Genomic DNA, 27,938 nt, shown 5'->3' with positions numbered 1-27,938 from the left:
GCAAATGGTTCACTTTGATTCAGTTTGATGGACAATGTGCACTTAATTTTTCCTTTTCCCCCTCCTTTCCCAAACATGTTTACAAATTGTCTGCTAGACAGCAAAATGAGAATATTCCGTTCTCTGAAGTTCGGGTTGTGAAAAATGAGAATGTTTTACATTTTGCTTCTTGAAAAGAGTTAATAAACAGTCATAAAAACAACATCTGTCTCTATAAAGGACTCAACACACCAAATATCATTTAATTTAGACTCATTTGATTGCTCAAGTAGGTTTCTGGCAGAGACATGAGCAGGTCATTCATTTCTCAGTTAATCATCCAGACTTGTTCATTCCTCCCAGGAGCAAACCTGGGTCTCCCAAAGGCTCCTCACCTATTTGTGAAACTCATTTGATTTATTTAGAGATGATTTCCCAGTTGGAAATCTTGGTGCTCAGCTGAAGATGTTAACTTCCCACTATTTCTGGTGGGAATGTACATCTCCGACCCAGTTTTCTCATTTTGTCATTAAGAGGTGAGGCGTGCAGAAAGAGCAAACCCATCACACACAAAGGTCGATGCCAGCTCGCCTGCAGAGGGTGGAGCAGGCAGCAGTACATAGATACAAGTGCTGTGAATAAACTGTGTGTATGTTACCATCTAACTCTGCAGATGCCGCAGCAGTTGGCAGCAGAGCTACATGTGGCTTGACTGTGTGTGCACGTGTTTCGCAGCAAAAGTTAATTTTACATTTAGTTCAGGTTTACCAGGCTCCGACCTCACAGGAGATGAGATATATAGCAATAATAATCCGTAAATTGTCTGTCACACAAAATTAGAATCTTTCTCATTTGAAGCGAATGTGTGCAAAAAAAATTTTAATTTCCCCCGCTAAGAAAAAAAGAGTGGTAATTGTGGAAACACACTGGTCTTTAACACTAGAAACCGAATTACAGATATTAAGAAACCCAGATGACTGCCAGTCTTGTTATATGCATTAAGTTCCTTCTGAGCTGAAAGTGAACCATTTACCATTTAAATGTGGTGTCCTTGTGTTTATAAATATTGTCATCCTTCATCAACACGCACTAACACTATATTGGAGCAGGCGGAGGGAGACTAGGGGTCTTAGCACACCTCTGGTGTTGCTTGGCTTCCCGGGGCTGGAGGCTAGGAGGGAGATCTGGCCGTCTGGTTGGGGTCTGGGGTGGTGGGTTGCTGTGCTCGGCATTGCACAGGGGAGCCTGCTCATCAGCACCCCAGCAGAAAGGGTCGAACTCTGGGAACCAGTGATGGTTGTACCCTGTGTGCAGCAGTACCGAGACCAGAGTGAATAGGGTGTGTATGGGGAGCATGAGTGGGTGTCCGGCGTGCATTTTTGTAAGTCTTTGGTTGTATGTGTATGTGTGAGCATGAGGGAGGGAGTGTGTGACTGTGTTTGTGTATGACTGTATATGTCAGGTGGGGCCTTTCACTCCTTCCCTCTCCTGGGACTTCTTTTGATGCTATACATCTTCGACTCCCCTCCCCCTGCCACACCTGGTGTGGGGTGTGGTGCCTTGGTCTGCCTGAGTGTTCATGGCGCCCGGGTCAGGGGGTTTAAGATTTTTTGCGTCTGCCTGGTCAATCCCGATGGCTGCCTGGTAGGGTCTGGGTTCCTGGGCTCTGCTGGGTCCCCGGCGGGGGTGGTCGCCCCTGGGTCACTGGATCCCGGGCTCGGCCGGCTTGGGGGCGGGAGGCTGCGGGTGGGCCTGTGGGCTTGCCGCTCCCAGGACTCTGCCAGCTGCTGGTTGTGGCCCCCCGGGGCGACCCTCTGCGCCTCTCGAGGGGGGCAGGGGTTTTTCTGGTCAGTCTGCTTTAGGTCCCTGTGCTCTAGAGTAGTTCCTGGATCTCTGGGACTTGGAGCTCCCTCCATCTCCTACGTATCTTTGGGGGACAGATCTGTGGCCCCTCACACTCCCTATTGGACGCTTCTATAGAGAAACCTTACATAAACAAGCGTGCGTACGCACACAGGTGCTCACATGGTGCTCTCATTAGTATGGACTTGGGCACGTTCAACACGTCTTAAGGCTATGGTGGGCACTAAATGCACTGTGATTTATTATCGTGATTGTTCAGTTAAACAATGTTGATTATATATTTCTTCATCAAGTTGACGCAGTGATAGCTTGCTCTTTCTGTATTGCTGTTGTGTCCCTTTTCTGCAGGTCTTGAAGCAGACTCTTGTTCATCATTGATTGTTAATTTTTGTGGACCCCCCCCCCCCCACCTCCACCACCACACACACACACATTTTGCCTCTTCCTTTCTCTTTCACCTCCGACTCCGTGTCTGGTCAGAATTACAAAGCATTCAAAGGACGATAACAATAAAGTTTTAAGTATCAGGCGTGACATTAAAGGAGATGCTTTGATGCTCCACCTGAGAGTAAATCTGTAAGGCTTGTTACCAGCATTCAGACATTAATTCTGTTCGCTTCACAGCCAGACAGGACACAGGGAAAATAAATAAATAAATAAATAAATAAATAAATATTGTCAACCGATAGGAACAGACTTCACAACAATGAGTTTAAAATGATTGTGAATACATGCTGTTATCTTACTAGATCACTCTAGCAGTCGGTTGCAATAATTCAATAATTCTATTGTATTTCAAAAAAGGGATGCATGAGTGAGAAGAATAACCGAATAAACATGGACTATTTCATGTATATAAGCACAACGAGTGAAGAGATAAATGTGTAAAACAACATTTATGAATGGCGAAAGTTTTGAAGTGTTTGTTACATATCAGTAAAAGCATTTTGTCCTCAATAGTTTAGAAGGAAACAGTCTTAGGCTACATTCACACTGTGGGCAAAAGTGCATCAAATCTGAATTTTTTTCCCATATCAGATTTTTTTATGATACTCTAAACAGTATAGATCCGATTTTTTCAAACCCGATCCATGTTACTTTCATATGTGGTACTAATTCTGATACATATCTGATGTTTTTGAAAGAGACTGCAGTCTGAAAGTTCATGTCGCATTAAAAATGTCTCCTACGCCACTGAGTCAGTGGAGATGACCATCGTGTGTTGACGTTCCTGAGGAGAAGTGCTGACAGAAGGACTCAGGAGTCTGGAGATCCTGTTTTAAGTGTAGGAATTAAAAATACAGGAGAGCCTGAGAACGGGTAGCCTGGCTTTTAGCTCTTCTGCTTGTTGTGGTTTAACCCTCCCACTGTCCTAATGGGTGTGACCCCGTGAAGAAAGTTGACCATTGGGCAGGGTTGATGGTTTATCCCTCGGGTCCAAGTGGCAGGGGTGAGGAGTGAGCACCACCTCACCCCTGCCACGTGGACCTCAAGGGATAAACCATCAATCCTGCTCAGTGGTCAGCTTTCCTCGCGGGGTCACCCATAAAGACAGAGGGAGGGTTAAAGACATTCAAATAAATTTGAACAGAGGAAAGAGCCGCAGCGTACTCCGCCGCTGTCTTCGTTGTTTATGAGAAACTGAGCGTTGCTGTGTGGGACGTCCTCAACACTGTAGTTTTTTAGCTGTAGTCAAAAATGGCGTCTGGCGACAGTGCAAACATCTTTCTTTAGACGAAATGCTTTTAGCACTTCTACATGTTGTTTTAAAGATGTTAAAGTCATTTAGAACAAAGGAAAGAGCCACAGCAAACTCCGCTTCAGTTGCAATGTTCGACAGACTTGGCATTGTGGTGTGTAACGTACACTGCTCAGCGCTGATTGGCTTGGTTAGAATTCTCAGGGGGTGGGGTTATTTCAATTGGAGAGTTCCCAGACCCTCTCTCTATGCAGAATTAAACAAAGGGGGAGTCTGGTAGGCCAGGCTAGAGAACGGGAGTGGGAGGTGCTGCTGGAGCAAAGCGTCTCACCGGTCTCAGCCTCCGTACAGGGGGGGGGGGGTCTCTGTGAATAATAATTTGGGGAGATGGAGGGAATACGAAGTAAAATAGTTTACAGATTTTAAAACAGTCTCCAGCCCAAAATGGAAGATGTGATAGGTGTGATCATCCTGTGGATGAGTCAGTGAAGGCTTTCACATCACAACTCTGCCTCTCCTGGTTCCAACTCCACTGAGTCTGACTTCTTGTCTTCTACGCATGTGGGTCGCTTTGGGGCTGTGAAGCGTTCACACTGGAGAGAGTTTGATGTCGCATTTCAACCATAATGTGAGCAGCCACACACAAAAAATCTGATTTACTCAAAAAATCAGAATTGAGCATTAAGGCCTGCAGTGTGAATGTAGCCTAAGCTTAGACCCGCTCCCCTGTATTTTAGAACCGATTGTTATGATTTTCAAAACAAAGGAAGGAGGGACGTAACTATTGTTTACCATCAGTGAGTGTGGGGTTGCCGTGTCTCCTGCGAGCTAATACTGCAGCATCGACACTTGTAATTTGACGATGGCTGGCCAAAAAGCTCCAGACCAACCCATGGTTGCAGTGACCATATTTTACCACAGGGTGTAATTTTTACTTCATTTCTACATAATGCACCTTTAAGTGTTTAAATGGAAAATCTAAAAGCAAGCTAATATTCATGATAATGAAATGAATTGGTACAGTTGTGCAGAAAGAAAGCATCTGATGCACAGCACTTTTTTAAAAACAACAACTCCTCTGGTGCAGATGCTGCATTTTAGCAGTAGTATTGTCTCATTAGGGATGCAGACTGTTTAAGACAAGAACTGTGTTAGTTTATTTACTAAAGGAAAAACTCTGATAGAGCTTCACCTTGTTAGTTAAACTAATGTTACCTTTAAGTCATGTTTAGCTTTTTTTTTTTTACCACCCAGTTCACAACAGATGCTACAAAACATTACTTCAGGTCTGTAGATGCATGACCAGGATGTCCATATTCATTCTCATGATGGCAGCTCTTCATTGTCTTTAAAGATGAATTAGGGTTGTTTCCTGCTTTATACAGAGACAAAAGGACTAAAACGTTCACCGTAGGATTAATGAATGTATAATCCCACAAATAACGGCCCATCTACACTACAAAATGCATAATTTAAAGTAAAATTGAGGAAAGTGTGATAATTACACAAGCTCCAGTGCATGTAAAAGGAACTCTGAAGCTTAATTGGCTGACGTTCTACAACATTAGACATCCGTCCTCATAGGATTCTGTTTTGTTACTGTTGTTTTCTTGTCAGCAAACTATTAACAGTGACAGCAGAGGTCTTTGATCACTGACCTGCTTCGTGGCAGGAAATTGATTTTACATCCCGTCTATGAGGGATGCGTTACCTGCTGCTGTGTGCTCTCAAATATGTGAACTCACTGGTCCCAGGCTAACTAGTCTGGAGTAACTCTGTCAGATGTTAAACAGCCTTCAGTGTTTGTTGACAAAGGAAAAAATGCATCTGAAGGACTTTTGAAAGAAATACTCCAAGTTGAGTTGTGAGAATGGAAGCCCTTTCCTGCCACTGACACACACACACACACACACACACACACACACACACACACACACACACACACACACACACATGTGTGTGTGTATACTATTATGATTTTTTTTATTAAGTGAAATGTCTTCTAACAGGTGAAAGAATTTTGTCTAAGGTAAATTTTTCTGTAATATTGCTTGTTCAAGGGAAATTACGTGTTTTATGTTGGATTTTAATTAACAATCATTCATTTAAGGGATAATCTTTTCAGATTTCATGTCGTTCTAAGAAGTTATTTTACACAAACAAGCATTTTGAGAAAAAGAAACACCACTCAGTAAATTATGTGGGGGTAAAAAAAGTCTGTGACTTCTATTCCTTTGATTTTCAAACTACAGAAACAAACATAAAACTTAACACTGATAAATGTGGTAAAGCTAATCCAATAACCTCTGGTGCTTGGCCTCCTTTCTGCTGAAAATAATGAACTTACTAATTATCCCTATGTAAGACAGAAAAGCAGTGAGACGTGTATGTAGGATGTAGCTTTCATCTGAGCTAAGGATGCGATACTGTGGGAGCAGAGAAAGTCACTTCTTTTTCACTTGTAATTGTTGAAGTGAGGGGAAAAAAAAAAATATATATATATATATATATATATATATATATATAAACATGTCTCACTTTATAAAAGAAAAAAAGGAAAACTGTTTGAGGGCTAAGAGTGTCGATCACCAGTTCACCTTTATTTGTATCACCCCTTTTGCGGAACATCATTTATGAGGATATAAGTAGTAAGAAATAAAAAGATACAAAACTTCAGGGTCATAAAATGTATCCATAAAACTATTAAACAGGGCATTAGGTTATTTAAAGCCTGTGAATGCAGCTGTGTTTTCACTTGCTACATAAAATCCTCCACATTAGGTACCAGATGCAGAGGCTGGGGTAACGTGTTGTTCCACAAAGTGGAAATTGTATGATTTTAAATTAAATAGAGCTTCATGTGGCCAAGACATCAGGGGTGTATGAATAATATTAACTGTTTTCTGTGTCACTTTGTATTTTACAGTCAACGAACTTAAAATAATTTTTTTTCTTTTCTTTTGCCGATTTACAAAAGAAATCTTTTTCTTTCTTCAAATAAACAAAGAACAAAAATAAATCGAATGGAGAGCAAAACATCAGTTTCTGTCAAGATCATTTATTTAAACATAGTTTTGTTGTTTTTTATCCAAAGGCCATACGTGCAAAAGCCTAAATATGCTTTGAGTCATGTAATGAATTTGCAGCTGCCTACTTTAAAGTCCCAGTCAGTCTACAGCCTGCAGCATTTCAGTGGGCTAAATATTTTATAGTCAACTTTTTAATGTTTACCTCAACTTGCAACTCAACATGTTTTAAACCTGTTCTGACATCAGCTCGATGTTCTCATCACTTGCCATACTACATAATACACATAAACTTCTGATTTATGTTCGGCCAGGAAAAAGGAATTCATACTGGACCAACAGAAATGGTAAATGACCTGTATTTGTATAGCACCTTCTTTAGGGTTCTAAAAACCCCCCAAGGCACTTCACAACTCAATCACTTGCTCATTCACACGCTGGTGGTGATGAGCTATGTAGCCACAGCTGCCCTGGGGCACACTGACGGGGGCAGGGCCTGGCGCCACCGGTCCCTCCGACCACCTCCAGCAATCAAGGTGGGTTAAGTGTCTTGCCCAGTGACACAACAGCAAAACTCTCTGGTCATAGCTGGGATTAAACCTCTAACCCTCCAATTACTGGACAACCTGCTCTACCTCCTGAGCTACAGCTGTCCCTCAGAACAGAAAAACTGAAAGCTAAATATCTAAATGATTAGGTGTCAGCTGTGTTACCACTTTAAAATTATTCATTTATCCATTTAAGTGCGTGTGTTGATTTATGATAAATATTAATAATACATAAAAATAATTATTTCATAGTAGTTTGAATTGCATTAGCACTGCATGTCACTGGGCAGGCCAAAAATATGTTTTGTGTCATTTTGCAGTTGTTGATTCATTCATCCAAAACCTGCAATCCTAAATGTCTAAAAAGACACTTCTGCTGTTGCTTTAACACATTTGACCTCTTATTCAGATGTTTTTCTTTCAATTCATCAGTTTGTAATTCAGTGACTCTACTATTTAATTTATGTCATTTACTATTTAGTTTATGTACAATTGGGGATATCATTAAAATATGTAAACTGACAAAAATTCTTAGTTACTGAACAATGTATATCCACTGAATGTTTCAACACACAGTCAAGTCACGGGTCACTTATAAGTCGTGCTGTTAGAGAATAAATGGTGAGCAACAGAAGGTGCACTCCTTTTTTCTAAAGGTTTTAGAGCATTGTAAAATTGGTCCTGCAGTTTATGCTTCACCATTCTTCCCACTGTAGCCCACTGTGCTGCATGAAGAGTCACCAAGATGCCAATCTGTTGTAGTTGAGGATATAAACCCGGCATTCTCCAGGGAAATAACAACCTAAGAACCCTACAATGCATTACGCATGCTACATATTGTGTGGCAAAATCCAATGATCTAGAATAGAAAAAAAAACACCTCAGTGTTCCCCTTTTGCCATTGTGATTGTTTATTTCAAGAACATGATTAAAAACCTTCAAAACTTACTTTTATTGTAATTTTTAAGAATCAGCTCATCTTAATAAACCTCTTACCTCATTGTGTTCCTCTTTAATTAATGTATGCACCTCATCCCTTATCTTAGTACAAATATGACTTGAAATGGACATTTCCATCTTTATTAGCTAGCTCTAATAAAAACAAATAAAATAAACCATAAAAGGAGAGGTTACTGTGTCCTCACACTCTGAATGTCTTCAAGGACCATTGGGTGTCCCTCTGCAATTACAGAGTAAAGTAATTGTCAGCAGCTGTTGCATAATGAAGTCATAATATAACAAATAAATGAACACTCCACTTATTCACCAAAGGCCTCACACAGCCACTGATGGATTCCAATAAAATGAGAAAATGTTCTTATCCATTTTATTTTGCATACACACATTTAAATGACAATACCTGAAAATAACACAGGAACTCAGAATATGCACACAGAGTGGAGTGAGATAGGATTTTAACAAGCACTATTGACCAAGGTGCTATATGACTTATTAAAAATGGAAAAAAATGGAAATTAGTAACACCTAAAACGTTATTTGCTCAATTGCGTATAGACAATGCACACAATGCCAAACAGATGCAACAATTGAGTATAATTTAAATAGAGTTGGTGCTGCAGGTCTGAAAAACCTAAGAAACAAATAATAAATCAATAAAAAAAAACAGTAGAAATGAATAGATCTTTGTCAGAACAAGCAGAAATAAGAGACTACTCAAAACCTAAGCTTACTCTATTTTTTGCAAAGAAGGTACCTTCAGGGCTTGGACAGACAGGCCAGAGGGTCCCCCCCCCCCCCCACTGCAGCAGTTGGTGCAGCTCATCAACTCAGAGGACACCTCAGGTGTGGCAGTCTACAAAAGCCTGCGCCTTAAGCCTGATTTATACTTCTCCGTCTGTGTCAGTGCGGAGACATGAAACGCCATTATACGTTAGTGCGAGGGCTTACAGAGGGTTATGGAGACATGCCCCAAATTTTAACTATTTGTCGAAAGTGACGGAGACCGCAAGCTTGTTATTGACCAGGACAGCTCTCTCTTTAAATTTGTCAACATCCCCCCCCCCCCCCCCCCCCAAAAAAAAAAAGATAAAAAGATATTTATTGTCGGAACCAGAATAGATTGAAGAACGCATCGTGGAAAAGTTTGAAAATATGAACATTTATTCACTTGTGACTGAAAGAGTACAAAGATATGAAGCAATTAGTGGATGGTTTTGTTTAGTTATTAATAAAAACTTTTACTTTTATACCATCATGCACGCACCTCATTATGTTACGCCGTGGTCCTTCATTTTAACACTTTCTGGCAGTAACAAAAAGAGCTAAGACACTGCGACAAGGTCCCATAGCAGAGTCAGCTGGGTAATATTTACGCACTCAATTTCTAGAATGTTGCTCATATTTCAGTTCCTTAATGTTACGCCCATGCTGTGTGTAAATTAATTTAAAACATGAGTAAACGAACATTTAAAATAACGTAACAGTTGCTTAAATTATTTTTCCAGCTTTCAGCTCCCGCAACAAAACAGGAAAACAGTTTGAGAATTTGGCAGGAGAGATATAAGGAATCAAAAGAATTACCATGTGCTGGTGCACAACACACACTTTCCTGTAAGCAAGATCAAACCGGGTTTATCGAGCCAAGAGTTTGTATGTAATGTCGGTGGAAGCAGCGTTTTTCTAGCTGCACATTGATTAAAGCAAATGAAATGTTGTGTTTCATATTTTAAAGGGGGATTCTATGTGGAAGGTTTAATGATTTTCTCTATTTAAACCACCCGGCTGGAATGGTCTTATTGCTGGTCCAAATCTTGGGTTGTCACTTTTAGAGGATTAATGAAATGTGTGGGCAAAGAAACAGAGTGGGTAGGTAGGTGTTAAGGGGTTTGGTGAAAAGGGACAAAATTCTCAAGCGCAGAATTGTTACGTACTCTTTACTGAAAATGGAACCACTTTAGTCATTAATCATTGATGGGCAGGAGACGATGGATAACTTTCATGTTGATGTATTCTGCTCCATTTCGTTTCAAAACCACTTTGTCTGAAACATGAAAGCTTTCTTTTTTAGGTTCCAACCCAGCCAAAACAAAGCACCCATAAATATGACAGAGACAAGGCCAGAAAGTGTTATTATTTTAAATACACACGTTTAAACTCTGCAAACGTAGAGTTTGTCTAAATGTCTAAAATCTTTCCATGACAACAAGATGATAAAGAAATACATTTTTGTTACGTTTTAAATCAATAATGCTGAGAATGTTGACATTTTGTTAAATAATCCTGCGGCATCTGTCGTGGTTCTTTGGTGTTTTTTCTAGCTAACAAAGTCACACTTTTACCCCAAAAACTTACATAAGTTGTTACATGCACTAATACTGTTTTATAAATGCATTTGAAACCAAAAACACCTAATGCAGGTTTTCTAATCTCCATAACTGCCCAAGAATTTTCCTGTTTTACAAAGAATTTTGCAGAAACATGATGAAAATAGTAGAGATTTCTGTGCACAGACTCGTCAGTGTGGGAGCTCAACTCCAAACTGTGCACAAGAGTTCAAGGGTGACAAAGAGCAGCCTGATGAAAATGGATGGATGGATGGATGGAGGTCAGATTTTAAATTGCTGTAATACATTAAAAAGGAACACTAAGTACCTTTTGGTGTGATTTAACACCCCCTAGGGTCTGTTTTAATTTGCTGTCATAAAATCAGACTGTTGTCCTCTCTCCCCCTCACTGTGCTTGTTTGTCTTTAACATCTTAATCTAACTGCTCAACCCTTATTAGTTTCTGCAGGAGTGATTCATTCTTAAATCAAACCAATCAGCTTTATTCACGATCTAAAACATGCAAGAATCATGTGCTAGAAGCAGACATCAGCCCTTGCTTGGCTAGCCACTTTGCTATCAACCATCAGATCAATAACACTGAAGAAAGAGGAGGAATTGTGTGACCTGTAGGGCAGAGGTAGGAAACCCTGGTCCTCGGGGACCACTATCCAGCATGTTTTACCTGTTTGCTCCAACACACCTGATTGAGTGGCACATCCACCTGTTCAGCAGCTCGTCAAGCTCTGAACAAGCCTTTAAAAGAAATAAATAAATGTAATCACCTAGTGATTAAACTCAAGTGTGCTAAAGCAGGAAAATAACTAAAACATGCAGGACAGCTGACCTCGATAGACCAGGATTAGTGTGCACCCTACAGGATCCCGCTGTAGGGTGTTGGTAAACCCAAACAAGGAAGTCAGAGGTCTGGTTCAAACCAGATAAGCATGTTAAATGCAAAAGCAAGTCACAGAGATCAGAGAATAAACACAGACCATGAATGGTAAAGACATTCAGTTTTCTTTCATACAAATCATCAGATGTGCACGTCAGTAAATGATGGGATGGACAGCATGTGTGCTTGCATGCGCGAGTGTGAAGGACCAGATATAAAGAGTTCTATGGAGTACTCAACAGAAACCTCAGGTGGGCACAACTAATAAGAGGCGAGAAAGAAAATATCACAATGAAAATAGATGGAGGGATGACAGGTGAAGTCAAGGTGAGCTGACAGGGTGAGAAGTAATCACTCTGAGAGAAGAATGCATACTGATCCTGCAAGTGATAGAAGGGAAAAGGTCATTGACAAAATAAACCAAGTTTCAGAGGAGAAAAGAAGCCAAACAGCCTCTCTGGGGGGATTTTCTTACTGTCAAAACTGAAGGACAATTTTAACTGTGGTTGTTAGTGGCCCTAAAGGGAGGCCAGCTGATTTTAATGCCTTCTAGCTGTTGTGGACTAGCTTGTTTTTACCAACACTGATGGTGGATTCATTTAGCGGAGAGGTTCGTCTCTTAATAAACACAAGGACTGCAGGATGCATGAAAGCACAAATACATATACTGCAATTATTCCAGATTAAACTCACATTCAGCTAAACAAAGATGTGAGTCAAGGTTTTCTTTAGTAAAATATTACAATATGATAACCTTTAATTACAGGGATAGACGGGTAGGGAACGAGTCCGCCGCTCTTAAGCTGAACATTTAAATGTCATTCATCATCACTCAGTTGCCGCAGACCGACAGGTGATTGACAGCATTTGACTCAGCTCATGCCATGGCCGCTGTGCCTACGCTTCCAGCTGAAGCATTTTGGAAATGAGCTGCAAAATCCTTCCTATAGGTCCCTCTCTCTGTCATCCACAAGTCAGCGCTCTCCATGCATCACCCCTCACAACACTCCACCATCAGCAGCTGTGGGGTTGGTGTTTTTTATTTTATTTATTCTTATTTTATATGGGGCTCTAAGACATATTTTTGATTTTAATTCTCTCTCCAAGCTAGAGAATAAAATCAAAGCAACATTAAGGGTTTATTTTCTCCAGTCAAACTCAAGATCTACAATCAGTATCAAACCTGTAGGTATTAGAATCATGAAACGCCGTACCTTAAGAAGTTTGTTTAGTTAGCAACAAAATAGAGAAAAAGATTTGTATCTGCTCAGTTTTGACTTTGTGCCATTATTGAAAATCATCAAAAATAGATTGATTTGTCAAAATCACGTTGCTTGCCTATATAGAAATGATCAAACTAGAATGCTCCTTTATTTTTTCATTATTAAGTGTATTTATTTTTTCAGTGAACTCTGTAAAAATAAACAGATTTAGTTTAAACGTGTGTGTCCGTGAGAGTCAGCAGTGCTGTGGCTCCATGTTGTGTCCTGCCTCCAACCCAACACTATGAGCTAATCCCTGGAAATGTCGCTGAGAACTTGCCAAGCTATTTGTTGCTTACTGGTGTGGAATTTGCCACTAGGTGAGAGTGATTCCTTTTAATCTGTCCACCACTACAAGCTGCAATTTTACATGGTAGACAGTGTGACTCAGATAGTGTTTAATAGAGTTTACACTATAATTTACAGAGTGGAGGCAATCCTTCTGGGGCTGAACTCAAACTTTTTTACTTTAAAAATATCAGGATTTCACTCTGAAACTCCAAAATTTGCAACGACTTCTTGATATATTTTAAATAATTGGGAACATTTGGCCAAATTAAAGGTGATTGGAAGTCTTGTTCAGGCGTTTGTCTATTTACTTCCACCAAACAAATCAATCTGTATGAAAAAAATGTAGCGTTCAGTTTAGATTTATCAGTTCAAACCATGCCTCACAGGATGTGAAGTGGGAAATTCAACATTATCAATTCCTGTTTTCTGCTAAACCACATGAACTATTTTACATTCCTATGATATTCCAACGCCCCATTAATTAAAATAAATCAGCTTGAATAAATAAGCATAAATAAATAAATGATAAAGCTGATACAGTTTGGTACCGAGGGAGATTCATAACTAACCAACTTTTTTCCTAAGCCCGTTTCTTTTCAACAGAAAAGAAAATGATCTGCCTCTCACTGTTTTATCTGTAGCTTAAACCCATAGTTGCTTTTTCAAAGCCATGCTTTCTCGCCCTTTGCCTATGTGACTTCTCAGTTTCCCAGTAGAAAAAAAAATCCTCCAATAATTCTGAAATGATAGATCTGGAGATTAATTTGGCAGTTAGCAAACTAAATAGGCTTGATAGCATAGCATGGTGCCGGTCCTTTAGCTGCACCAAAAGAGATGCTGCTGGTAAACGAGCACCAAGCCTTGCAGCAACACCATGGGTGCGGCGCTATCTCACCTCCAGTTAAGGCTGATTTCTACTTCTTCGTCAGCTTGAGTGTGGAGTCTTGCACATGCATACATGCACTGACGGAAATGTTTTCCCCTCAAACCTCTGCGTCACCTGGGGAGTGTTGCAAAGTAATTCCCTGCCAGGACAACAGAGGGGTATTCTGTCACAACTGCAATCACGTTTCTTGTCCATGATAGTGTGTTTACTATTGTTTTTAGATACAAACGAATATGTCTCTCATTCTTCTCCACCTCCACGTGTGGTCACCACTTTAAACCCATGTTTCCCATCACATCTGTGCACGAATAAAACGCTTGCTGCGTATCTTTGTACTACTTCAGTCACGGGTGAACAAACGTTCATATTTTCAGACTTTTTCAGCGAGACGTTCTTCAAGCTGTTCCGAGTCTGCTGCTAAATATCTCCGGCTCTGTTATTTTTGAGGGAATGTCAGTGCTGTTGACAAATTTAAAGGAAGCGGCGTCCTGACCAATCACGGGATTGCAGCCTCCGTTGCTTTTGACAGATAGTTAAAAAGTTGGGCATGGCTCCATCAGCCTCTGCTAGCCTGCCGAAGAGCTCTTGGAGTACAAATAAAAGTGATATGACTTTCACAAGCAAATCAAACCTTTATACAGGTTTTCAAAGTGAACAATTAGAGCTGAGTCCTTGTAGAGAACCGCTCGTGTCTTCCAGTAGCGCCCTCAAAGTGCCAGTCTTTTGAACGGCTCTTTGACGTAAATCACCGACTAATGAACGGCTACCTTCAAAGAGCCATAAGTTTCATTACTAATGAATGAGGCTTAAACTTAAGCCTTAAAAGAGGTCTGCAACTCAGGTTAAGCAAAAAGATTTAATAAATAAAATTGTGCAGCACATTTCTAAACAAAAACAAAAGCAGGGTGGAGCCTTAAGGGTTGAACCAGTACCTTTTGTCTTGGCAGGTATGTTTTAAGAAAAGGTGTAGAAACCTTAATACTGGTGTGTTTTTTTCAGCAACACATCTCATGAACCACTGAACAGATTTGAAGGAAGCTTATGAAGTCTTCATTAGATGTTCAACTACAAAAGTTTAACTTATGCATACAGTCCAACTCATCAAGATATGAGCTAAAAGAACTCTAGCTCAGAATATTGCTCAACATAAGATCATGTTAGATTTTAATTGGCATGAAACGTGGCAAATCATAAATATTTCAGTGTGAAATGCAAAGTTTAAGCATGTAAGACTTTTTTTAAAAACATGAACCATTTTTTTCTTGTTTCTTGATGCCTAACTGTGAGGGGCAAAACGACATAGGCAGCTGGCAGGCAAAGCTCCTTCCCATCTGTCTTCCTTCTACGTAGCACCTCAGCTCTCTCCTTACCACAGATGAGAGAGCTTATTGTGTGTGTCTGACTTGAAAATTCTTCCCCTGAAGAGCCAAGTTGAACATGCATGCCACCACACCTGTCCGGTGAGGTTCAGTCACCGGCAAAATTCCTTTAATTTACGTCTGAGCTTTTCCTCTGACAAGTCGCGTTGTAAGACGGGATTGGAACCTGATCCCTCTGAGTACTTCAGCTAAGTCGCGGCTCACTGTACATTACTGCAGCGTGCGTGTGTACATGGAAGTCAGTCAGACACATTTCTGCCAGCTATTTAAATAAAGTTCTTGTGCCTTATCAAATACATTGTGTTCACATGCTTCTGTTTTACCTGTTACCAAACCTGCAAGGTTTAGTAGTACATACGTCCAAAGGTAGTATTGACATTTACTTAGCCGTAGACATGCTGTTGAAGGAGACAGAAAAGGGAAATGCCATGGCTCAACTCGTCTTTTTGGCTTCGTGCTGTCAACCCCTGCCCACATGCCCACTCTCTCAGTTTTACAATGAAGTCAGACATTGTAGGAGTGCAAATCTCCAAAGAGCCCTCCAACCTGTCACATGAGCAGAATTGTTGAGGCTCTGTTTTCCTACACATCCCTCAGCGGAAATTGACCTAGTGATTAGTTCATGTGACCTACAAAACAATCAGGTGGGCATTTGTTTGTGTCATACATTTTTACACATGCTAGTCAGCAGAGCTTTGAAGTTGTAACAAGTAACCCCACAGACATATTCTCAAAGAGAGCCATCAGTGTGATGCACTCGCAGCGAGTTGAACTACTTCACAACTTAAACCTTGGATATAAGTGAGAAGATGTTAACTTTGAAAGTTAATGTTTGAAGTTCTGATGCATATTCCAAAGCACATTAAAATCTGACCAGAGTTCCTTTTAATATGGCAGCAGCCAATAGGCAGAGAAGCTTTTTACGCATTACTTTAGTCCCTGGTGTGTTAATTAATATTTATATTTGTCCACTGCCTCAAACTCTGCCTTCAGGCATTTATTAAATTATTATGAGTTTGGGCAGAGGCATTATGTGTGTGTGTGTGTGTGTGTGTGTGTGTGTGTGTGTGTGTGTGTGTGTGTGTGTGTGTGTGTGTGTGTGTGTAAGTGCACGATCTGTGACATGACTACTGTGCCATTTACCAATCAGAAGATTCCACCCGAATTTGATATTGGATCATAATCGACACCAAATACAAACATTATCAGCCGCAGCAGCAAACCACGGGGAAGGAACGTTAAACACTTGTTTGTTTACCCATTTATTTAGATAAGTCAGTGATGCAGAGAGTTGCCTTTGGCAGCCTGCACCTATACACCCATCGCTTTACAATCTCCACAATTAGAGCCAGTCCTGTGAGGTATCTGACAGCGTGACCAGGAGGTGTGTGCTACCTTAGAGCTGAACACAGTACTGCTAAAAGCAAGGCAGCCGTGATAATTAGTGTTTCTAGCCAGGAGCTCCTCACTGGCGTCTCACCCCCGCACTGACCCACGGAGATTGGAAAGAGGCCCAGTGACTCCCGAGAGACTGAGCCTGTCAGGTCCGTCACTTCTCCCACGACACAGGACTGAGTGGAGGTGTTTTAAATGCCAAACAGGACACATTTGCCAGGCCTATCGGCTCTGCCTCAATACAAGGCTTGTCTGTCTGTCTGCCTGGTGTCCCAGCTCTGTGGACCCTGATGCACAGCTGAGGTTCATTTCATTGTCTGGAGGCACTTAACCAGCTAGAGGAAAAGAAGCAAATCCAACAATACAGAAACAGTGACAGCTTTGCCATTTTAAATGTTCTTGAGCGTTCACTTTAGCTCTGAATCAGTCAAATATGTTAGCCTAATGTATGTTGGTTATTTCTGTTTTTGTGTGGTTTTTTTTTGTTAGTTTTTTCTATGTTTGCACTTCTGTTTACGCATGATCTAACTTGAATTGCATCAGGAGAAGTAACGGAGGGATCATATTGAGCCGACATGGGTCGCTGTGGTGGTTAAACTGAACGTACGCTTAGCTGTAATATGATATTTGTTTGTAGTGTGTTTGTTCTCACTTTGGCACAAAGCTCAAAATGATGAAATGAATATTTCATGGTTTTACAAATGAGGGTTTTGTGCTTCAGATATCTCTCAAGTGACTGAGGAATAAAAGGTAACCGCGCTATGTAAAGAAAATATTTTAAGCATCAGTGGCAAAATGGTGCTGCACACCCTGCTATTTAATTGTGTTCCCTCGTTCGTGGAAAACCGTTTCCCAGTTATCCACATTGGAGTTTTGCACTCATTTCTGGCTGTTCAAATTAAGCCCTCCTCATTATTTTCTGCTCGTATCCCTCATTGTTTCCATTTTCACGAACCGTTAGAAATCAGTTTTATATTTAAAATGTTTTGATTGAAAAGCACAAAGTGAAGGAATTGCAAATCCAGCCTTTGAACATGATTTAAGTAAATACAAATATGATGAAATATGTTGTGCATGAAAAGTATGCGCCTGATAACAGAAAATAGGCATCCTGTGATCTTTCAAACTTTAAAAATGGATTTTTCTCATTTGAGATGTGACATTGTTACAGACTCACCCCCAGTATCAGATGATGTTTTTTTAAATCACTTGCTTTATGATGTGTTTACTCCCTGGAGCCTGAAACACACGCCCAGGGACAAATCATGAATTTGTTTTAGCATGCACACACAAATGCAAATTAGTGAAGACAAACCAGTTTATCAGATATGTTTGCCATGTACAGACGTGACTATGAGCCTGCATGTGCAGAATAGAATTAAACAGAGCTCAATTCTCCTGTTTGAGACTTTGGCCTGGTGCTTTCTATTCAGTAGTTTAGTTGAAGTATCTTAACTGACTTCAGAGCAATAGATTTTCTTATTTCATGATAACATATCAACAAAGATTCAAGAAAAATGGGAACCTGAAGATTTGTGTCTGTTATAAAGACCTAATATTTGTCCATTTAATAAAATGTACAGTTTTACTGGTGAAATAAAAAGGGCCCATAAAGAAATGCACCAATAAATATATAATCATATGTACACACTGTAAAACATGATACGTTCATATAACTAAAAATTTTGGTGAAACTGACTACATCAAAAATTTTGAGCTAATGAAATAGTTGAGAAAAGACAGTATTTAGTTGCTTTATATTAATACAAATACAAATATATATATTAAGTTAAGTACATATATTTTTCTGGGTATTCTCTACTTAGCATTCTTAGCTTATAGTACTAATCTAAATTAAGTATTGACTACTTAGAATTTTTAACCCCACTACATTAACCCAGACAAATTGAATTTACATAAAAATGACAACGTGGCAGGCAGCTTAAGGTGGAAGCTAATACCATCCCCTGACTCACACACCCAGATGCTGACAGCCAGTGAGTGGAACACCCAAATCAAAAACGAGAACATCTGTTGTGAACCACCACAATATTAGTCACAGTGAAACGGCACAGCATGGTCGTTCCTTTGACCAACCTCCTCACTTATGGTGCCAACATGATACAAAAAGTAACCACATTTGAAACACTGAATGAGGTAATAACTAAGAACAACAATCACTCACAATAAACATGCATAAACACCCCAAAATCGATCTAAATTACTAAAAACATGACTACCCACAATGCGCCTTGCTCACCAGTTCCTTAGCGTTCCTGAAATCAAACAAAATTGCTTGTTCGTGTTGTTTTTCCTAAAGATCCACAAATATTTATAAATATATACAAGTCTGTTTGTCAGACACACTTTAAGTTGACCTAAAGATGAATGGAATAATATAGAAATATAAAATAATAAATAATAATTTTTTAGTTAATATTACTCAACCAGGTGAAGTTTTCTTTACTGATTTATTTAAGTTATGCTCACTAAAAAATGTTCAGATGAATTAAAAATTAAAATGATGAGTTTCACTTATTTTAATATTTTATTATTTTCAACATTTGGGTTTACAGTAGTGTATTTTTCAATGAGACCTTTGTAGGTAAAATACATTATAAACTAGCTTTTATTGGGGTTTTATTGCAATTTATTCACAGCTATGATGTTTCATAGTTTCCTTAGACCTACTTACTGACCTAATTACTGCCTTTTTGAACAGCAAAAGCAAAGTTAGGAGAACTAAAATAAGGTTTTAGACAGCGCTCATGTTTGCAAAGACCTACATCGTGCTAAATTTGATTTCACAAAATAACTTCACCCCAACAGCTTTTGAATGAGAGAATATGAGGAAACAAAAATCCTGTTGACTCCTCAGTATAAAGCCTGGATAATGTCTGACTGAAGCAGGTAACCTAGAAATTCACAGAGTCAGTAAGCATGCTGTTAAAGTTAGCAGATGTCTTATCTTTTTCTGTGCTTGTACTGAATATGCTGTAATATATCATTTATATCAACACAAAAAACAAACAGTTATCCTTGCAGATGAGTCAGCAGATTAAACAAAACACTCATCATGCCCTGCTCCCTGCTCTACCTAGACTCCTCTCCTGGCAGATTCCCTGGACACTATCCAAGACTCAAACACAAAACAGCCTTTATGTGTGGTGCAGCTTTGGGATGATTTTATTATATACCTGTTTTTATCTAATCTCCACCTGTTCTAAGGGAAAGAAACAGTATGATCATGTAACAAGGTTTGCCAGCACATTTTAATAACTAAATGACCATAAAAATACTCTTAATTTATCAGCACCAGAACCAGCTGTATGTACTGCGATGATTATATTAGTAGTAATACATACCAAGGTGTTCATAGGAGACCCGTCTTTGGTTCAGCCACAATAAGTTCTTATGTTACTAGTGCTGTTAGCAATTTGCCATGCTTGTTTTTTAATTAAAAGAAACTGAAAAAGTCACAGAATGATAGTGAATCACGCATGCGGGAGGCCCTGGCGGGCTGATTCTATCCACCAATCGGAGGCTCCCCCTAATAGTAGGCGTGTTTTCGAGCCGGCCAATCAGTCAGCAGTGGGTGAGTTGGACTATTTCGGCTCCAGGCAGACCGCCTCGGGAAGAGGGCTGAAAAGACGTTCGGTTGCACGCGGGAAAATACAAAAGCTACCCAAATGAGAACACTCTAAAACCGGACCAGGCAGAGTGGAGCCGATGCTAGGAAGATGCTGCGCAGAACCCTCAAGCTCCCAGGCCTCCGGTACAAAGTCCCAAAGTTCCGTCAGTTGTCACACACACTGATGTGTGTGCGAAATTTGTTCTCCACATTTGGCCCATTCCCTGGGGGAGCGGTGAGCTGCAGCAGTGGCCGCTCGGGAACCATTAGGGGGTTTATCCCCCAATCCAATCCCTTAATGCTGAGTGTCAAGCAGGGAGGCATTGGGTCCCATTTTTTCAAAGTTTTTGGTATGACCCAACCAGGAATCAAACCCTGATCTCCCAGTCTCAGGGCAGACACTCTACCACTAGGCCACCGAGCTGGACCCGAGCTTGGAAGGATGAGACCTTGCACAGAGGGTGAGATAGGAATTTTCATTCTTAACACACACACACACACACACACACACACACACACACACACACACACACACACACACACACACACACACACACACACACTACTTGAATAGTACGTAATCACAACTGTGGGCAGTACAGACAAGGTGAGTTTAGAGGTATTTGAAATGCTTCCATTAAACACAACAGTAAAAACTAAAATAAAAAAATAACTGAATACAAATTGAGTTTTTGCAGGCTGGGGCATCAAGGCCAACTTGGTCATTACGTTCATTATCACTCTTCAGGAGTGAATCCACAGGGGTGGCTATGTCTACCAGGTTTTTAATTGACGTTAAATAAATGGTAATGAGTGGCAAGCGAGTGAAAACAGAAAACCTGTTTTTACTAACTACAGGGTCACAGAGGCTCAAAGGGATTCTAATTTATAAAAGAAAAATACATTACAATTTTAAGGACGAGGAGATTTAAAGTCAGTTATAAATAGCCGGTACAGCTCATTGTTCTGTCATGGTCTGCGTCTGCTCCTTCCCTCATGTGTCTCCTTGTGTTCTCCATCCATCTCTAGGTTCTCCTTTTGTGTCTCCTAGCGCCCTCTTGTGTCCTTGTCTATGTCTCCCTCATGTGTCTCTCATGTGTCCCCAGATCTGCAGCCCCTCTAGGTCCCCCTCCAGGTCCTGTGCTCCCGTGGTCCCCCTTAGCCACGCCCCTGTAGTTTTTCTTTCTGTAGTGTTTTCCTTTAGTTTTCAGCTGTTCATCTATTAGGCTCTTTTAGTGTGTTTCTTTCCCCCCACCGGTTCTTTAGTTCTCCTTCCCCAGATTATTAGTTAGTTATTTTGCTCTTCTTGTTTTTAGGTTTTGTCTTTAATCTTAGGTCATGTTATTTTTCTTCCTCCAACTCACTGCCCTCTCCCTGATTAGTAATTGAGTTCACCTGATTTCTCTCCCCACACACCCGTAGCTCATCTCCCTCTCATCCTCCCCAATGTATAAAACCCTGTCTGTGTCTCAATGTTTTGTTGGTTCATTGTTTCGTGTCAGTCTCGTCTCGTTTGCGCTCTAGCTTCTAGTGTCTCTAGTTCTCTAGTGTTTTTGGATCTCTAGTTTGGTCATTTGGATTTTTGGTTTTTGGCTCCCGGCCTTCTTGGATTACTCCTAAATAAGGGATTTTTATTTCATCTTCCACCTCTGCCTCATTCATCTGGTTCCTGCATCTTGGGTCCTAAACTTCTTCCTACACCAACTCGTGACATGTTCAGTTATTTGGACTTTATTTAAATATTTAACAGGATTGTTTTAAATGATTTCAAAGTTTATTTGAATCCAGTTTTCAAAACGTTTTGTTAGATTGCTCACGAGTTCTGTTGGTACAACTGATGCTATCAGCTGTTTGAGTTGAGGACATGTCTGCAAGCAATGCAAGAAAAAAATCTAGTTAAATGGACTCCATTCAGTGCCCTTAAAGCATTGTTGTTGACATTTAAGCTTTGTAGTTTTATTCATAGTAAAGAAAGCGTAATGGACATTAAAAACGCGTTCTCTCTCATTCAAACGTTCTCTCGCTCTTCTCCTCATTTTTCAAGCTACACAGAAAACAAAATTTTGATGTAAATACACTGCTGGATGTGAGCTGTTCAGTATTTTGTATTTGAGAACCAGAGCTTAACAGTGGGAAGAATATTTACCTGTAAATAAAGTAGCCGTGGAAAATCAAATGAAAAGAAATCGCCTTCCAACAGAAACTGTAGTAATTTAATGTGAACACAGTTGTATTCAAATGACCACTTGTATAAAATATGAAGTCTGAGTATGAAGACGACCCCTACATAATCTGTTAATTACACTTTGAACTATTTAAAAATAAGCAACATTTCAAAATGCCACAAAGCTGAATGAGCCGTGAGCGCCCATGACCATTCCTGGTTTCGATAGTGTCAAACACTGTGTGGGTACTAATTTGCATATTTTAATTTTCAAACCAATTTGGAAGTAATGTAGTGTCAATGTAATATGCAAATACTGCATAATGAATGGAAGCCCATCAGCCACTATTCCTTTTTAATGCATCCTATTATTTGCCTGAATGAAATATGTATACCGGTATGATGCTAACACAAATGATAGACAGGGCAGGTTTATACAGATGATGACCCAGTCATGTCCACATATTTATGGATTTGTCAAACTTTAACACCCATCTTTGATCCTTCATATCTACATTTTCATTCATTTCATTCCACTTTACCTGACATTTGGGGTAAAACAATATTTCTTTCACTGACAAACATGATTGGCTGGACAGGAAACACAATCTGAATGTACAGAAAGGCATGATGTAACAACAACAGCAGCGGATGGGCTTACAGAGGAGACAATGAGTAAACCTCCCCTATCAGGGGGCCCATATGTGCCTTGGACGGCATCCCAACTCTTGGTGCGTAAACGTAGCAGATGTTTGCTTTAGGATTGCAAACCTTTTAAACAAGAGCAACATAAACCATAAAGATGAAGAAAGACAGTGTTTGATAAGGAATTACACACACACACATGCGCACACACACAGTATGCTTGATATGTATATTTTCTAACCTTAACTTCATTAATACAACGTCCCTTTTTATATTTTCAGAGATCAAAGTGTTCCAGTTGTAGTCAAAGCCTACATATGAAGACATTTTGTTGATTCAGGCTGAAAGGAGTGTAGAACGGGCTTGAAATTGAGTTAAGGACTGGTACTCACTAATGTCGACAACTGCCAGTTTCTGCCTGGAGTGTCACATGATCAGTTATGATGGGCTCTGATGTGACTCACTTGAAGCTAAGGCTCATGAAAATGGGCCACTATGACCTTTCCTCTGGGTACAAGTGCTATCAGTGAACGAACAGCTGACGAAGCTGTTTGTGAAGCACTTTTGCTGTTTGTACAGTGTCTTCAACTTTCTTAACCTTTCCTGCCAAAAGCTCTGTTATCCACAGTCTTCAACTGATAGCCGATGGTCACAAATCTGTCCAGAAAACATCCAGAATGAGCATTTCAAATTAGTCAAAGTAACAAAACACCCCAAGTATTTGTGTTATTTCTCCCTGAAATTTAAAAAGTTTGCAATAAATGTATTAGTTCACTAACAAGTCTTGATGCAGCATCTTACAGAGGCTTCTAAACTATTCATGGTTTTGAAAGCCATAAATGTTTCAACGTGAAAGAGAGAGGCAGCAGAGAGAGAGAAAAAAATGGAAAGCTATTTCAGATTTCCTACCTGTGTCATTTCTACATGCCCTGGAATGGAAATAATATTGATATTTCATTTTTGGGATGTAGATTTATGTAGAATTAGCCTTTGGGGACTTCTACTCTTCTTTGATTTAGAACATGGAATAATCAAATACTATGAATTTTTATTCTTAATCACAAGAAGGCTATGTGGAACCAGCAGAGTGCCAGTTGATTAAAGTGCCGCTGAGATTCATTGGATCTGGCTCACAGCTCAAAGGAGTGTTTTAAATAGGAGTCCATTTAACAAAATGTTATGTCCTTAATGGGAAGGTAATAAGATGGTCTTTATCTTTTATTGAAAAAAGTAGAGTCGTTTTTCAGCGTGATGATGTATGCTTTTAAAGAAAAGTACTTTGCCTACAGATGGTGGAGAGCAGGGCTACAACTATCATGAAAAGAAATGCCTTCTGTGTGCATTTTCTGAGTGGCATTTGACAAAATTCAAACTGTGGTTATTTAAAGTTTAAAGCATAAAAGCTGTAAAAAGAACAAGGAACTCTCTTCACTTTAAATACTATGCCAAAAAACTTTATTTCAAAGGTAAATATAATATGAAACTTTTTCCTATTTTTAAATAATTTTCTTGAGCCAGAATGTGCTGAAATGACCCATTAAAGGGATGATGAAAGGCCACCCAGCCCCTATCGCCCCCTGTGGCCAGAATATGCCACTTGCAACTTCTGAGATGCCGCACCGGTCTGTTGGACTTAGAAAAAAAATGAGCTGACATACCTGGCGTTGCAGTCAAGGGCGTAGGAACGGGTTTAATATGGGGGGGGGGGGGCATTTTGGAAATCTAACATATCTGTTGTAGGTCAATATATAGGTCAACTTCACTGAAAAAAATACATTAAATGATTACTTCTGATTCTAATGTGTCACTGAGTGTTTCATGCAGGCTGGACATTAACATAGTCTCCTACCGCTATCTCCTGCATTAGCTTCTGATAGAAAATCTGACAGACGGTGAAACTCTAGGATTAGAAAAGTCTGACAGATGTGACTCAGGGCGTAAGGCAAAGCCCAGAAAGACAAGAGAATAACTTTTATAGCCCAGTTCACTCATATTCTGTTTTTTTTTTTTTTTTTTTTTTTGATTGGGGACCCATGAGCCAGCCAGAAGGGGAGGAGACTTGGGCTCCCCATTAGCCAGATCCAGGTGACTACCAGCCAACGTGGACATTTTAATTATAAAAAAGCTGTTTATGTGTCAGTACTGTTTTATTTGTATTTAATAGTATGAATGTAGGATATATTATCGTATACATGTGGGTAGAGATGTGTAAACAGATTTAATACAAGACTAAAGCTGTGAATATTCAATCTGAATTGATCTTACTCTGATCAGAATATTTTAAACTACATCAGCCAACAATGCTGACCAACAATCAGAAAAATCTGTTTGCTTCTGACAGAATGAAAAAAGAAATAATTCACTCACAACAGCAGCTGGAACTACATTAATTTTCAGACGGACAAAAGAAAAAACTGTGGCCAAAATTGCAGTCTAAATGCCTTTAAGGTGTTAAAAAGACGAACGCATAGCAAGTTTTGCTTTTGGTTCTACTAAACACACACTAGGGGTGCTAAAAGGAAGCCAAATTTGCCTAGTTTCTCTTTATAAGATATATAAAAAAATGTAAGTCAATTAATTTAGTTCTTATTGTTTAAATGTAGCAGTTAAAATTTGGTTCTGTTTCATTGTAATGAAACGGATAAACAGTAGAGATCGTCCTTACCTCTAGGCTAATATGCAAGTAAAAGCATTTTAATTGGAAGGTAATAGAATAAGTCCTGCTTAAATAAAATTAATTTGTCAAGCTGCCAAATATGCACAGAAGTTCATTCGAAGGGACTCAGTTTAGACGTGTCACGAAATCCTGGGAAGTTTTGTCAGCGTGTCGTGAAATCTTTAACGGAATAATCCCTACAGGAGACGGGCTAATGATCTGGCTGTCACACACGGGAGCATGATGGAATCTCAAAATGATGTTTTCTTGAAAAGTGTTGAAAATGTTTGTACAATTCATCAAGCGCTAATCATTTCTGCTTAGTTGCAAACCATTTAGCTGAACTTAAATCAATCCACATCTTCATTCTCATCAGCTCAAATCAACACAGATTTTAGCAAACCTGAGAAATTTCTACAAGGAGCAATAGGAGTGAGGAAACAGCTAAAATGTATAACATCTCTAACAAATACATGAAATTGTGTCATGTTTGGTACCAGGTGTTTGACCCACGACATACCAAATCACCAAGGACAATGGGAAGTAAGACAAATACGATTTATTAAAATAAGGGGACGAATAAACTAGAACACAGGGCACTGCAAAGAAGCAGAAATAACGGCTGATTTCGGAGGATGGGTGCTCGGCGGGACGGGGTCTGGAGAGGAGAACAGAGTGAGTATGCTGAGAAGTTGAGAGGGCAGATGGCAGGAGGATATGAACAGTCGACTCCAGGATTCATTTCAAGATCCTGGTTCTGGTCTATAGGACCTTACATGGACAAGCACCATCTTACATTGGTGATCTTCTTAGTCCCTACACCCCCAGCAGGTCCCTGAGGTCCAGTGATCAACGCCTACTGGTTGTGCAGCACCAGGCTAAAGACCAAAGGTGACAGATAATTTGCTGCTGTGGCCCCCAGACTCTGGAACTCTCTCCCCCTGAGCCTGAGATCAGTGGACTCAGTGGTCTCCTTTAAAAAGCAGCTGAAGACTCACTTGTTCAAGCTGGTTTTTGTATGACCTTCTTCACCTCTCTCTCTTTATTCTGCTCTCCCCACCTATTCCACCTTCCTCAGGATTTCCCTCTTTCTTGTTCACTCTCTCTCTTAACATTTTTTCTTTTAAATCGCAATTGCTTATTCTTGCTCATTTTAAATATATTTTTAAACATTTTCTTATGCTTTTTTATATATTTACAATTTTTTATATTTTTGTTTCTGTGAAGCGCCTCATGATTTTTATCTTGAGAGGCGCTATAGAAATGATATCTTCTTCTTCTTCTTCTTCTTCGATGAGGCTTACGTTCTTCAGGATGAAGGGAAGCAGGGGGGAGGTGAGTCAGGTCTGGGTGAGTGGAAGAACCTGGAGGTAGCGGCAGGTGGGGGACTGAGAGCGGGCGACCAGAAGAGGGCTGCGAGATGTGGTATGAAGATCCGGGGTATTGTCACAGGAGTAGATTAGGCAGACGGGAACCTGAGCAGACGGGCAAACGGGTTAACATACAAAGAGGCAGAGGCTGACAGAGACAGAAGTGCAGGACTGGTGATCAGATCTACCCAAACTGAGTAATCAACCAGCGTGGAGGAGTCACGCTGCGTCTTAAATACTCTGGTGCCGTGATGATGATGCCAGAGAGCTGGGGAGCCTCAGCCACACCCACCTGCAGGGAAGAAACAAACAGAGCAGTACCCAGACCGTGACAAATTGCAGCGTTTTGGAAGGATTTGCGTTAAAAATAACAATGAAGTATAATCTCCTAATATGTAAACATAAACAAACAATAAAGAAAAAATGGAATACCTTTAATAGAATAACAACTAACAAAATGTCCTCTGAGTGCTTTGTTTTTGTCATTCAAAATGCCCAGGGGCCTCATTTATCAAGATTGCTTACGTACAAAACGGGGTTGGAAAACTGCGTAAGCAACTTTCTACGCAAACTTTGGGATTTATGAAAGAAAACTTAGCGGAAAAATGTGCGCAACTTTAAGATGACTAAGGACCTTGCTTACACACATTTTGGACATGGAGAGCACCTGCATTGCTGCTGCTGAGAAGGATAAAATTATGACATCCTGCAGCATTATCACTTGTACTGCTTCGTTTTCACACAGAGCAAGACCCCCCCCCCCACACACACACACACACACACGCGCGCGCGTACACACACATTAGCACACACTCACACACGCGCGCACACACACAGCCTGAAGCGTAGAGTACGGAATGAAGAATATCAGCAGAGGGACAGATTGAGACAGAATGTCATGCATCTGTGACCCGATTGATCATGCACCCTGGCTGCTTGTACAGGGAAGATCACCGGTTGGCTGA

The 27,938-nt window shown here is 40.1% G+C and overlaps 1 protein-coding gene and 1 long non-coding RNA gene across 6 annotated transcripts in view; one reads left to right on the top strand and one right to left on the bottom strand.

The window, feature by feature from the left end:
• LOC107381645 (protocadherin-9) overlaps positions 1-27,938 on the top strand; it is a 243,711-nt gene that overhangs the window by 186,162 nt on the left and 29,611 nt on the right. The gene's annotated exons all lie outside the window — the stretch shown is intronic.
• The window catches only part of LOC129153192 (uncharacterized), a 170,452-nt gene continuing 156,004 nt past the window's right edge, over positions 13,491-27,938 (bottom strand). For both annotated transcript variants that reach the window (XR_011521597.1, XR_011521598.1), the window contains one exon: positions 13,491-27,265. This is a non-coding gene — a long non-coding RNA (uncharacterized lncRNA). The remainder of the gene's footprint in view (positions 27,266-27,938) is intronic.

Source organism: Nothobranchius furzeri, chromosome 9 (genome assembly GCF_043380555.1).
Source record: "Nothobranchius furzeri strain GRZ-AD chromosome 9, NfurGRZ-RIMD1, whole genome shotgun sequence".
Classification (NCBI taxonomy): Eukaryota; Metazoa; Chordata; class Actinopteri; order Cyprinodontiformes; family Nothobranchiidae; genus Nothobranchius; species Nothobranchius furzeri.
Note: the sequence above shows the minus strand (reverse complement) of the source record. Positions and strands in the feature narration are given on the sequence as shown.